The following is a 13,344-nucleotide window of genomic DNA, read 5'->3' as shown; positions in this document are numbered from 1 at the left end:
TTATTAGTTTAAATCTTGAATCTACATAAAGAAGAGACTTACCAGTTACTATCAGTTAATGAACCTCCTAAAGCTACCAGTAGATGTGGTAACTGCCTTCTGGCCCATTTTTATGGACCAATCAGAGCTGTTCATTCTGTCATTGATAGAAAGATCTTTTGTGAAGTTTACAAGAGCTGCTATCATGAATACCTATACCTGTATATGTTCCAATAAATTTGGCATGAGATTTGAAAAATCATAATTAGAGTTAGGAACTTTAGTGGTTCTACAAGAGAGCAGTGCAGTGCAGCGTTTGAAGTGGCCAATACTCACCTCTTCCATATTCAACATAAACTACCGGCAGTTTCTGTGAATCCTAACATGGATATGTTGATCTCTTTTGGTGCTTCAAGCATTACAGGGGGAACCCACTCTTTGATTGAGTGATGGTGTATCTTGATAATCAAAGTTTCACCGTATCAGCACCTTTTCTTGTCATAATGATGAGCATCAGCACCTTTTCAGAAATCTTCATTGTGGACCTCCTCATCGCCCACTCTTTTTAATCAAGTGTTACCTATCCTAGTATTTGAAGGTTCACGGAGGACCCCACCCAACTATTCCATCAGATGCCAGCACTGGTGCAGTTTATTATAAAGGATGGAGAAAAGCTGGCCTAAGTGTTTAGAAGACGGGCATCTTCTAGAAGTGCACCAGTCACACAAGTAACACCAGTAACAAAGGAGGTTTTTTTATACATTCCTGAAAAAATCATTAAAAGCATAAAAAATTACAAAGAAATAAAATACATTTAATGAATGAATACAAGTAACTATGAAGTGATATTACCTGGCGGCGGATTTTCATTGTTCATTTGACTTATGTCAAAAAACTACAAATTTTATTTTTTTTAATTTGACAGACCTTTGTTAATAATAACATAACCTAACAAAACTTTGGAGCCCATCCTCACACAGACTGTTGTCACTCCCTGATGAATCTCCTTATCCAGACCCCCAGGTAGCCGTGGCACTTTTATTTAAATGCCCTAGAGCAGGAGTCGCCAACTCCAGTCCTGGAGGACCACTGTTTTCATTGTAGTCCTTTTCTTAATTAGTGACCTGTTTTTGCTGCTAATTACCTTCTTTTGAACTAATTTTAATTGACTTGTTCTTGAAAACCCAGAACCCTTAATTTTTTTCTTTTTCCTTAATTAGCAGCCAAACAATGAGATACAAAATGAGCCAAAACATGATCAGCAAACTGTGTCGATCATGCAATATCTGAAAATAAAGAAAGATGAAGGTCTCAGGAATGTCGATCTGCTCAGGTCACCAAAACATTTTAGCAGGGCTTTTAGATAAGAGAAAATCAACAATTTTGAAAATGTCTGCTAATGCACCACGAGAGCAGCAACAAGCCACAGAATTAAAGAACGGGTTTAATTAACAACAAGAATCAGTACCTCACTAAGCAGCTGGTTGGAGTGAAACTGGTTGGAGTTTGAGGCCCTGACTTAGTTGGTCTTCTTTTGGCTCCCTCACTTCACATTTCATTTCTATTGGGTGCCATTTAAGGAAAGAAATAAAGCAATTAAAAGGAACGATGAAGAAATTCAGGGGAACAAATCTTAAAAAGCAATTCAATTAAAATGAATTCACAAGAACTTAATTAGCAGCACAAACAGGGCACTGCAGTCAAAGTTTTCCTCCATGAATGGACTTGGTGACGCCTGCCCTAGTGGGTCCCCAGAGAACCTGTAAAGAGCCTTCTGGGAGGCTGTAGAGAGGCCTAGTATTTCTTTCTGGATCTACCACTGTCACTACTGGTAGAAGCTTTGTCTAGTGGTCCTGAAAATATACAAACTGCTCCTAGATGATCTGACTCTCTCTGCTGCAATCATAGGTCACGTCTGAAAACAAATACAGGATACCCTTCACTCAAAATAAAACCATCAAAGATGGTTCTCAAATGAGGGGATGGCAGCCCACTATGTAGTCTCAGTATCTAAGAAAGATAAATGAAATTTGTTATACAACAGCTGCCAAGTTATTAAGTCACTTAAAATAAAGCTACAGGTCTGCCCACCCTTGTTTTTCTTTCTTCATCAATAAGCCAATAATGTTACATTCATCTCTCAATGACAGTTATTTTTCTCAAAGACACACTTTAACAATGCTTTTCCAATATTGATTGTATCAGTATATACTATAGCTTGATTACATTTACACCTCCCATTAAAATACATCTCCATTGCCTACATGCATCATGTCTGGATAAAGGACACAGAAATCCAGGATTTAGTGGTTTCTCGTGTTTATCTGAACAGCACAATGTATTGCAGCTGCTAACCTGTAATTAGGATTCTGTCAATGCCATTTTGAAATGACTTGTCACCTAATGAAACCTTGAGCAAGGAGAAAATTACAAAGTGAATTGCCATAATGTAATTGAGAGGTGATGAAGACATGATGGATATTTATGTAGCAGACCAAGAAAAGGTAGAGTCAGACTGTAGCAAAGCTCCACAGATGGTGGAAACACATTCTCAATACTGCTGAAATGCGATTTACAAAACTCAAAAAGCTTGACTCTGAGTCTGTTAGCATTGGATGATTGAAAAAATGTGTAGGAGCTCTAGTAAAAAGGAAACAAGTTTTTTGAGTTGACCAAACACCCCATAAGAAATCATTTAGTTTTGGTCAGGTTCTTTTATAAGATACAGTTGTGCTTGAAAGTTTGTGAACCTTTAGATTTTTCTATATTTCTGCATAAATATGACTTAAAACATCATCAGATTTTCACTCAAGTCCTAAAAGTAGATAAAGGGAAACCAGTTAAACAAATGAGACAAAAATGTTATACTTGGTCATTTATTTATTGAGGAAAATGATCGAAAATTACATATTTGTGAGTGGCAAAAGTATGTGAACCTCTAGGATTAGCAGTTAGTTTGAAGGTGAAATTCGAGTCAGGTGTTTTTAATCAATGGGATGACAATCAGGTGTGAGTGGACACCCTGTGTTATTTAAAGAACAGGATCTATCAAAGTCTGCTCTTCACAACACGTTTGTGAAAGTGTATCATGGCACAGACAAAGGAGATTTCTGAGGACCTCAGATAAAGAGTTGTTGATGCTCATCAGGCTGGAAAAGGTTACAAAACCATCTCTAAAGAGTTTGGACTCCACCAATCCACAGTCAGACAGATTGTGTACAAATGGAAGAAATTCAAGACCCTTGTTATCCTCCCCAGGAGTGGTCGACCAACAAAGATCACTCCAAGAGCAAGGCGTGTAATAGTTGGCGAGGTCACAAAGGACCCCAGGGTAACTTCTAAGCAACTGAAGGCCTCTCTCACATTGGCTAATGTTCATGTTCATGAGTCCACCATCAGGAGAACACTGAACAACAATGGTGTGCATGGCAGGGTTGCAAGGAGAAAGCCACTGCTCTCCAAAAAAAACATTGCTGCTCGTCTGCAGTTTGCTAAAGATCACATGGACAAACCAGAAGGCTATTGGAAGAATGTTTTGTGGACGGATAGCCAAAATAGAACTTTTTGGTTTAAATGAAAAGCGTTATGTTTGGAGAAAGGAAAACATTGCATTCCAGCATAAGAACCTTATCCCATCTGTGAAACATGGTGGTGGGAGTATCATGGTTTGGGCCTTTTTTGCTGCATCTGGGCCAGGACGGCTTGCCTTCATTGATGAAATAATGAATTCTGAATTATATCAGAGAATTTTAAAGGAAAATGTCAGGACATCTGTCCATGAACTGAATCTCAAGAGAAGGTGGGTCATGCAGCAAGACAACGACCCTAAGCACACAAGTCGTTCTACCAAAGAATGGTTAAAGAAGAATAAAGTTAATGTTTTGGAATGGCCAAGTCAAAGTCCTGACCTTAATCCAATCGAAATGTTGTGGAAGGACCTGAAGCGAGCAGTTCATGTGAGGAAACCCACCGACATCCCAAAGTTGAAGCTGTTCTGTACGGAGTAATGGGCTAAAATTCTTCCAAGCTGATGTGCAGGAATGATCAAAAGTTACCGGAAACGTTTAGCTGCAGTTATTGCTGCAAAGGGGGGTCACACCAGATACTGAAAGCAAAGGTTCACATACTTTTGCCACTCACAAATATGTAATATTCGATCATTTTCCTTTATAAATAAATGCCCAAGTGTAATATTTTTGTCTCATTTGTTTAACTTGTTTTTCTTTATCTACTTTTAGGACTTGAGTGAAAATCTGATGATGTTTTTTAGGTCATATTTATGCAGAAATATAGAAAATTCTAAAGGGTTCACAAACTTTCAAGCACAACTGTATATCTGGTATGATTACACTGATGTCAATGAAGAAGGCAGGAGCGATCTTTCATATTCATATGATTTATATCAGATATTTCTTTACATCACCCTTAAGCCTGAATTAAGACTCTCACAGACCCCTGGATGAATTAGCAGAGAGTTGATCATACTTTTAACAAAGCAGCACAGGCACAAGCAGTAGTCTAATACTGTACAGTATTTTCCATTCCTGTTTTCGGTGTGAAACTTTATCATTTTATCAAGCTGAATGGGGGCTCCCATACAGTCATTTTGGTGCATGAAGATTCAATTGTTTCATCAAGCAGGGGGGTGGGCGGTGGTGAGTCTCATCATTTCATTGAGCAGGGGGGATTCCCCTGGATTATTTTAGAGAGCTTGATTGTTTCATCATGCTGGGGGAAGGGAGATTTCTGAAAAGGCCCCTTGCCATTACGGGCCCCTGGTGCACACACCCTGAATGCCCTGATCATCCTCCTTTCTCTGACTGGAACAATGTGAATGTACAGTACATGATTGTACCATGTGATGGACTAGTCCATCAAAGTCATATGATTAAATGAAAGCAGTTTCTTAAAATGGATGAACCTATCTTGTTACTGTGTTGGACATTTCAATCACTTTAGGAAACAAGGCTCTGCATGCAATGCAGAAGCATCTTGAAAGAGACTTGAAGGCCTGCTAAAGTTTTTTAAAATCTTCAGAATGTATCTGTCCAACCTTTTATTTTTTCTGGACCTCATCCTATGAAATTTAGATTTTTCACCCACCAAAGGGTGATGTTCATTCTCTGGCTGCAGCTGGATGTGAACTGCTGGTGTCTCCTCTAAACCCCTACTTGATCCAAGTTGCTTTGATCATGTGGACAAGAGAGGTGGCTGCTGAAGGTTCTCTTTTTACCTCTAGGGGTGTAGTCTCACTCCAACTCTCTCCTTGACCCTCTGGGGCATGGTCATCTTACGCAGAAGTCCACTCTTCAACTGAGACAGACAGAAAACCGTTATGATGTTTCTTAAGTATTTTGTACCTTTCATTATTACATTATTAGCAATCTATACTGTATATCAAGTATGGAGTTTTGAATACCCAAGATTCAGAATTTGTAGTTGATTTTGTTGTATGTTGCTTCTATCAAAAGTCCAGTTTTGTTTTAATTTTTGCTGCAATGCCATTTTGAAACATATTATTTCACTTGTTGAGTTGGAAACCATTCCCAGAATTCTCCATGATGTGTTGCTGATTTGTGACATCATTCAGATGACAGCATAAAGATTGCACAAATTAGTCCCAAAATGTCTGAACTTGATGAAAATATTTCCAAATCTCTTTGCTAAATTAAATCTTAACTTTATTACTCACAGTTATTGAAGTTTTTGCTTATGACTTTTCTTGATTGTACTCTAGTTTTGGTGAAGGCCTGTCCTTGTCCTCTGCATCTTCTGGTCATAATCATTTTTTGTATTTACTGTCTCTACTGAGTCAGTATAGAAAACATGCTTTGAGGCATCGAAAGCTCCTCTGTGTTCCCCCTTGGTTTTCCCCGTGCTCCTGACCCAGATGTCACAGGCAGGTTGAGTGAAATGTGGCAACATGTTCCATGTTATTATTTCATATTTGTAAATCTAAGCATGCACTCTGAGCCATGCTGTGTAAAACACCTCTATAAACAGATCAAAAAAAGACAGGAGGCAAGGTGGGCTCTTAGAGTGGATGTTTATGACTGAAAAATTAACTTCCGATCTGAACAAGATTACTCAGATGTTGATTTACTGTACATTCAAGATGGCCTTCTGATTCTGTAGGTGTCATCTTGACCAAAGTCATACATACACAGGTTCCTACACTAACTTATCAAAATGAGTTTATTGAAATTAGCACTGAAAAGCGTAAAGGAATAATTAAGCATTCAAGGGAAAAAACACTGAACCCCTCAAACAAAAGAACACCAAAGGGCAAAATTAACAATAATTAATGTAGTTACAGAGATGGTGGGGAGCATGAACTGATAGAGCACATTGCCACATTAACCACATAACAAACCATCTCAGGTTCCCATATTAGGATTCGAGCACAGCCGTGCGACAGGTGACACCTCAGCACCACACTAGTTTGAATGGAATGGAACAGTGTGAGGTTTATTACAATAGCTGGAGTGTCAATCCTACCACATATCCCCAAGATCTCCCTCCAAGATGAAGGACCTGCTTACTGGGCTGGATTCAGGTTAGCATCATATTCGGGACGGAGCAATTGCAGGTTAAGGGCCTTGCTCAAGTGCCTAAAAAAGTTGAATCACTTCTTTCATTTATGGGATTCAAACCGGCAACCTTCCAATAGCTACAGTCACCACTTTGCTTGTGTGTAGTTATAGTTATATGTATTGTGAACAATAGGGGGCGCTCTCGCTCCCTTGAACCCCTGTCCACGACTCCAGACACCAGGTAAAAGTCCTCAAGTTGACTTTATTTTGTCGCCACAGTGTACAAAGCACACTCTCCACCACAATACTCATATAAATCACAATAATTATCAATAAACCAATCCTCCAGCTCCCAGACGCGTTGCCACCCTTCCACCCAGCTCAGCTCATTGTCTGGGAGTTCCCATAGTCCTTTTATACTCCCTGACCCGGAGGTGTTTCTGCCCAACAGTCCACAAGTCCTTATTCCTTCCAGGTCAGGGTAAATAGTCCTTTTCTTCAACCCCGAAGTCCGTCGCTCTTCCTATGACGAACCTCCGGGTCACAGGGCACGAAGAAGCCCTCGGTCCTCCCTGCAGCTCCCTCCTGTGGCCCCCACGGCATCCAGCAGGGCTTTGCATAAAAACTCCATTGTCCATGATGCCCTGCTGGTCTTCTGGGGACCTCCACGCTACAAGGAGGGCTCCACCTGGCGGCTTGGGGGTATTGGCCGGGATAAATGGTCGGCCATCCCTCACAGTATATATATATATATATATATATATATATATATATATATATATATATATATATATATATATATATGTGTGTGTGTAGTTACAAAAAGGGATACATTCTCAAAGCCACATTTATCTATATATAGATGGTCTCTCTATATATTATATATAGATGGCACTATATATATATTAGGGGGTTCTTCCATACTCGTTTCGCTCACCAACAATGCCTGCGCTATGTGCCAGCCTCTTTGCGATCTTGCTGCTCGTATCGTGAAGAGGTTGGGCTGAACACACCCCAAGGAGGTGCGCTCAACCTCTGAAATCCCCTCTTAAACTGTGATACAATGGGAAACAAATAGTTTTTTTTTTCACTTCCTCTTTGCTTGATCAGCTGCTGGATTGCTACTGCTGCCTTGCCGCGTGATCTGCATCTCATGCGGTGCTTTGAACATTTAAAAACCTGTACAGCAGCTATCCTACTCTTTGTCTTTTATTTCTGGCCCCGGGCGTGGTTAAATATTTTAGCACAAAGTCTCGTCTCGCGGGATGTGAGTTCTTGATATTTTTTTAGTTTATAATTTAAAAATGGAATAAGAATCTGAAAATCTAACAGCATCACATTAAAGTGATGATACCAAACATATATATGTAGCTGCTAAAATAAGCCCGATTTAAAGCACGACAAAAAACATGACATAAAAACGTCACAAAAAATTGTTGCACAAAATCACTGCAATTTAAGGCTTAGGATTTTATATATAGAGAGTAGTAGATCTGTCTGTCTGTATGTATGTCTGTCCGCTTTTCACAAGAGAACTACTTAATGGATTTAGATTGTTTTTTTTTCTATAATTTGCGTGAACATTCCGGTTGATTTTGCGGCTTCTCTCCTCGCACTAAGTATCATAGTTCGCTTGTGGTACCGATTCATTTGCTCAAAACTTAGAGACTGGCTGTGAGCCAAGGGGAGAGTGGAGGGGCCCTCCTCACTCACGTGCCAACCTCCGTTCGAGTCAGCCTACCTCTCGCCATGTGCTGGAGCATAACTTGCCTCGTGTGTTTTAGAAAGAGGATACCTGCTGATTGCCAGAGATACTAAGGCCACGTGCTTTTCTCCCCACGCAGGAGATGCTCTCCTGTCAGAGCGGAACAGATTAGATACAGTACCAGCGTTTGACGTTGGAGCATACCTACCTTCTGCTTGGCCAGAATGACACTTTTTATGTTTTTTATTGATTTTTAAAGTTTGTCCTGTTTCACTGCTACGTTGGCGGAGCTGCTTGGGACAGCTAGTTTCAAATAAAGGCTAATTTACATGAAGAAAATAACAACAAAAAATCCACTTTGAACAGTAAAATCCCTTATACAAACAACCTATACAAAATATTCTAAATAGTTAATTGTAGTTCTGGCCTTTCTGTCTCCAAACCACCCAACCTGAGCTGACCCTCTAATGTACTCGTTTATAATACTGTCCATCCTCTTCACACTCAATATAAATCTTAGCATCTTTAACTCTTTCCCCTCCAGTTCTGTCTCCTGTTTTATGGTCAGTGCCACCGTCAACAACCCATATAACATAACTGGGCACTTCAATTCAATCCATCGAGAAAAGGTGTCTCAGCCCAGTCAATAAAAGCCTGGATGTCAGAGTTCAGCTGATATTTTTCCTGGGTGGTAGTGCCATGTGGGTAAAAGAATTCATTAGAAACTGTACCTTCACTGCAAAGAGGGCTAATATTTGCATTATGTAAGCACTAGATGGTGCCATTAACACAGCTGTAAAGTAGAGGTTAAAGGAATACCTTTATTCCTAGAAAATGCAGATGCTGAGTGCTTTTAAAGGTGAGATCATAACTCCTGGCAGATTAAAAAAATACTTTCTAATGCACACATATTGGTTTACTAATTAATCACATGCTAGAAACTTTGGAAGATATTGGTAATTTCTGGGTGAAAAAAGCATCATGTCAAGTTACACGACTAGTAGTGAATGAAGTAAAATCTTTCTAACGGAAAAAGCAAAACACTTTTATCGTGGATGCCTCGCACTGTAAAATGATCCTGAAATTTAAATGATCTAAAAATTATAGTAATTAATCATATACTTCACACTTTAAATGAGCTGTTTCAGTGTACTATGAGAATGTGGTGACAAAGCAGCTATACAAAATCCGTAATCCCTTTTGTTCTCAACTAACATTAATTTGTGTGTTCCTCCATTAGGGTTTAATACGGTGACTCCAAAGTGCAAGCGGCAGAAATTGAAAAGAAGTGGACAAGCACAAAAAGAAGTGATGTGTGCAAAATCAAAACAAGTGGAGTGCACAAACTATGAGATGATGTGTGCAAAATTAGAGGGGTATCTGCACTAGAAAATTAAAACAAGTGACTTGGCAAAAATGGTACCAAATACAGAGGCAGGCCCACGAAAGTGGTGAATTTTAAGGAGAGATTGGTTATGCGGAAGCCATCATGATGAACAAAGACCTGAATATGACACAGCAGGGCAGCAAAGAGCAAGACAGACATGCAACAATATCTGAAATGCATCTGTTCATTATGTAGGTCCTGCATTCATGATGATATCATACTCGCCCTTCCTTCACTGCTTTTGGACACTCCACCCACTTCATTTTTTCCCTCATAAAGTCTACAATGGCAAGTACAACTCTTCTTCCATCAGCAGAGTAAATGGCCGGCCATCCTTCACAGTATATATATATATATATATATATATATATATATATATATATATATATATATATATATATATATATATATATATATATATATATATATATATATATATATATATATATATATATATATATATGTATGTGTGTAGTTACAAAAAGGGATACATTCTCAAAGCCACATTTATCTATATATAGATGGTCTCTATATATATTATATATAGATGGCACTATATATATATTAGGGGGTTCTTCCGTACTCGCTTCGCTCACCAACCAACCCCCGCCTGCGCTATGTGCCAGCCTCTTTGCGATCTTGCTGCTCGTATCGTGAAGAGGTTGGGCTGAACACACCCCAAGGAGGTGCGCTCAACCTCCGAAATCCCCTCTTAAACTGTGATACAATGGGAAACAAATAGTTTTTTTTTTCACTTCCTCTTTGCTCGATCAGCTGCTGGATTGCTACTGCTGCCTTGCCACGTGATCTGCATCTCATGCGGTGCTTTGAACATTTAAAAACCTGTACAGCAGCTATCCTACTCTTTGTCTTTTATTTCTGGCCCCGGGCGTGGTTAAATATTTTAGCACAAAGTCTCGTCTCGCGGGATGTGAGTTCTTGATATGTTTTTAGTTTATAATTTAAAAATGGAATAAGAATCTGAAAATCTAACAGCATCACATTAAAGTGATGATACCAAACATATATATGTAGCTGCTAAAATAAGCCTGATTTAAAGCACGACAAAAAACATGACATAAAAACGTCACATAAAATTGTTGCACAAAATCACTGCAATTTAAGGCTTAGGATTTTATATATAGAGAGTAGTAGATCTGTCTGTCTGTATGTATGTCTGTCCGCTTTTCACAAGAGAACTACTTAATGGATTTAGATTGTTTTTTTTTCTATAACGTCAAATCCGTAATCCCTTTTGTTCTCAACTAACATTAATTTGTGTGTTCCTCCATTAGGGTTTAATACAGTGACTCCGAAATGCAAGCGGCAGAAATTTAAAACAAGTGGACAAGCACAAAAAGAAGTGATGTGTGCAAAATCAAAACAAGTGGAGTGCACAAACTATGAGATGATGTGTGCAAAATTAGAGGGGTATCTGCACTAGAAAATTAAAACAAGTGACTTGGCAAAAATGGTACCAAATACAGAGGCAGGCCCACGAAAGTGGTGAATTTTAAGGAGAGATTGGTTATGCGGAAGCCATCATGATGAACAAAGACCTGAATATGACACAACAGGGCAGCAAAGAGCAAGACAGACATGCAACAATATCTGAAATGCATCTGTTCATTATGTAGGTCCTGCACTCATGATATCATACTCGCCCTTCCTTCACTGCTTTTGGACACTCCACCCACTTCATTTTTTCCCTCATAAAGTCTACAATGGCAAGTACAACTCTTCTTCCATCAGCAGAGTCTCACTTTCTCTGCTGTGACATTGTTAGGTATATGATACTGACCAAAAACTGTCAGATACTGACTAAGAGACTATCAACGAACAGATTGGATTGACGGTGATAAGTATGAATGTGTTTTGATGCGCACTTTGCTTTGCAGTTTGATTGTCGGCTGTAAGGGTGCGCACGGATATTTTTGTAACTATGGGGCGACCATGTATCCAAAAAGGTAAATTTCAAAAAGCGGTTGGTTACTTGGATGCCAGAATGATGATCGGAGGGCTGAAAACAATGCTGCAGGTCATCAAAATGCAAGGAAGACTTGCAAAAACATTTGAATTGCATCTTCCCATCATGTTGGTCTCCCACTCTCGAGAATATTATAAGTGCCCTCCCTTCATCGGTTTTGGTCATTAGGTCTGACAATCCATCTACTCCTTTTTTCCTCTTAACTCTTTTAGGACGGATGTCAACTTTTGTTGACACAAGGAGTTGAGAGTTGAATTAAAGTCAACATTCAGGTTAAGAGGGCGATAAAAGCTGTAAACGTCAATAAATCTGACCATTATGTTATAGATAGACCCTCTTTGCTGGGAGGACTGTTAAACTCATTGACTTGATGTCAAATCCCTGTGTGTCCATGAGTAACGTAGAGTAAACATTGACAAGAATGGCAGCAACATCGGGCAAGTAAGTGAAGCGAATGCGCAAAATATTCTGCATATATCATTCATTTTTTGCATATTATTGCTGAATCGTACTCTGACTTATCGAACTCTGATTTTGATGCAAACAATCTGGAAATTGAAAATGAGAGACAGGTAACTGCATCAGCTGACCAGCACCCATCTGATTGTAGTGCTGAACACACTTGTGTAGTGAACATTAGAACTGTAACATTCACTCTGGGAAGACTACACAGATGTAGATTCGTGGCTACTGGACTTCATCAAATGACACGGCGTGTGGGCAGACACTCAAGTACTTCAAGCTGTTTTTTTGCCAGAAAGTGCCTTTACACACTTTAGGGGCTCATGGAACATAAAACTGAGTGACATTTGTCAAAAATATTTTATGCTGATTTATGTGTGAAACCATTGCTTTTTAGACAGGGGTGGACTGGCCATTAGGGCATTTGGGCAATGCTCGGTGGGCCGCGGACTCTGGTCTGTTCATGGGCCGGCTGTTTCATGAAATAAATTTTATGTACTGGTTACTGTTTGACATTAAAATTAATTTTCTAAACTACTAAACATTATCTGTCTGGTACTGCGATTTATATAGTCCTATATAATATACCGTATTACATCATCAGTTTTTTTTAGTTGTCAGTACACAATGTTGCAATGAAAAATTTGGTCAAAACTGCCTTTTGCCGATTTCTGTTTCGATTCTGCTACATTTTGGTTGCATATACAGTACATTATTGCAATTAATTTTATCTCATATCTAGTATTTAAATTCTTTTGTGCTAATAATTTGTTTAGATTATGTATTATGCATTTCATTGTTCTCTGGTCGTCCATGTGAGTGATAGTGGTTTTCAGCTACGATTATTTATATGATAAAATAAAGTTATAAAACACAGGATAGGAATTTTTCATATTAGGACGGAACATTTATAGTTTATCGTTAAGTTAATGGAACATTTCAATCATGTGAGGTTTTCATTATAATTATTCCACTGTAAATGAGCAGCTACTAGCTTACTAGGGTACTGGCACTTGGACATGACATTTCATTAAATTTTATTTCTAAGCATATAGTCAAATTTTAAGTTGTTGCTAAACAACAGTGTACAGATTAAGTTTGGCAACAGTTTAGAGTTCATATGATAGGCTCATAGCAAGTAGTGAGCCGCGTACTCATCACAAATTTTAAGAAATTTACAATGATTAATGGGCCAAGTGGGTTGACCTCCTCACCTCACTCATGGGAGGATACCCAGGCCAGTTTTGAAACCTAGTCCGCTCCTGTTTTAAGAAAACTGAATTTTTTGGAA

The sequence above is a fragment of the Polypterus senegalus genome, chromosome 11, assembly GCF_016835505.1.
Source record: "Polypterus senegalus isolate Bchr_013 chromosome 11, ASM1683550v1, whole genome shotgun sequence".
NCBI lineage: Eukaryota > Metazoa > Chordata > Cladistia > Polypteriformes > Polypteridae > Polypterus > Polypterus senegalus.
Note: the sequence above shows the minus strand (reverse complement) of the source record.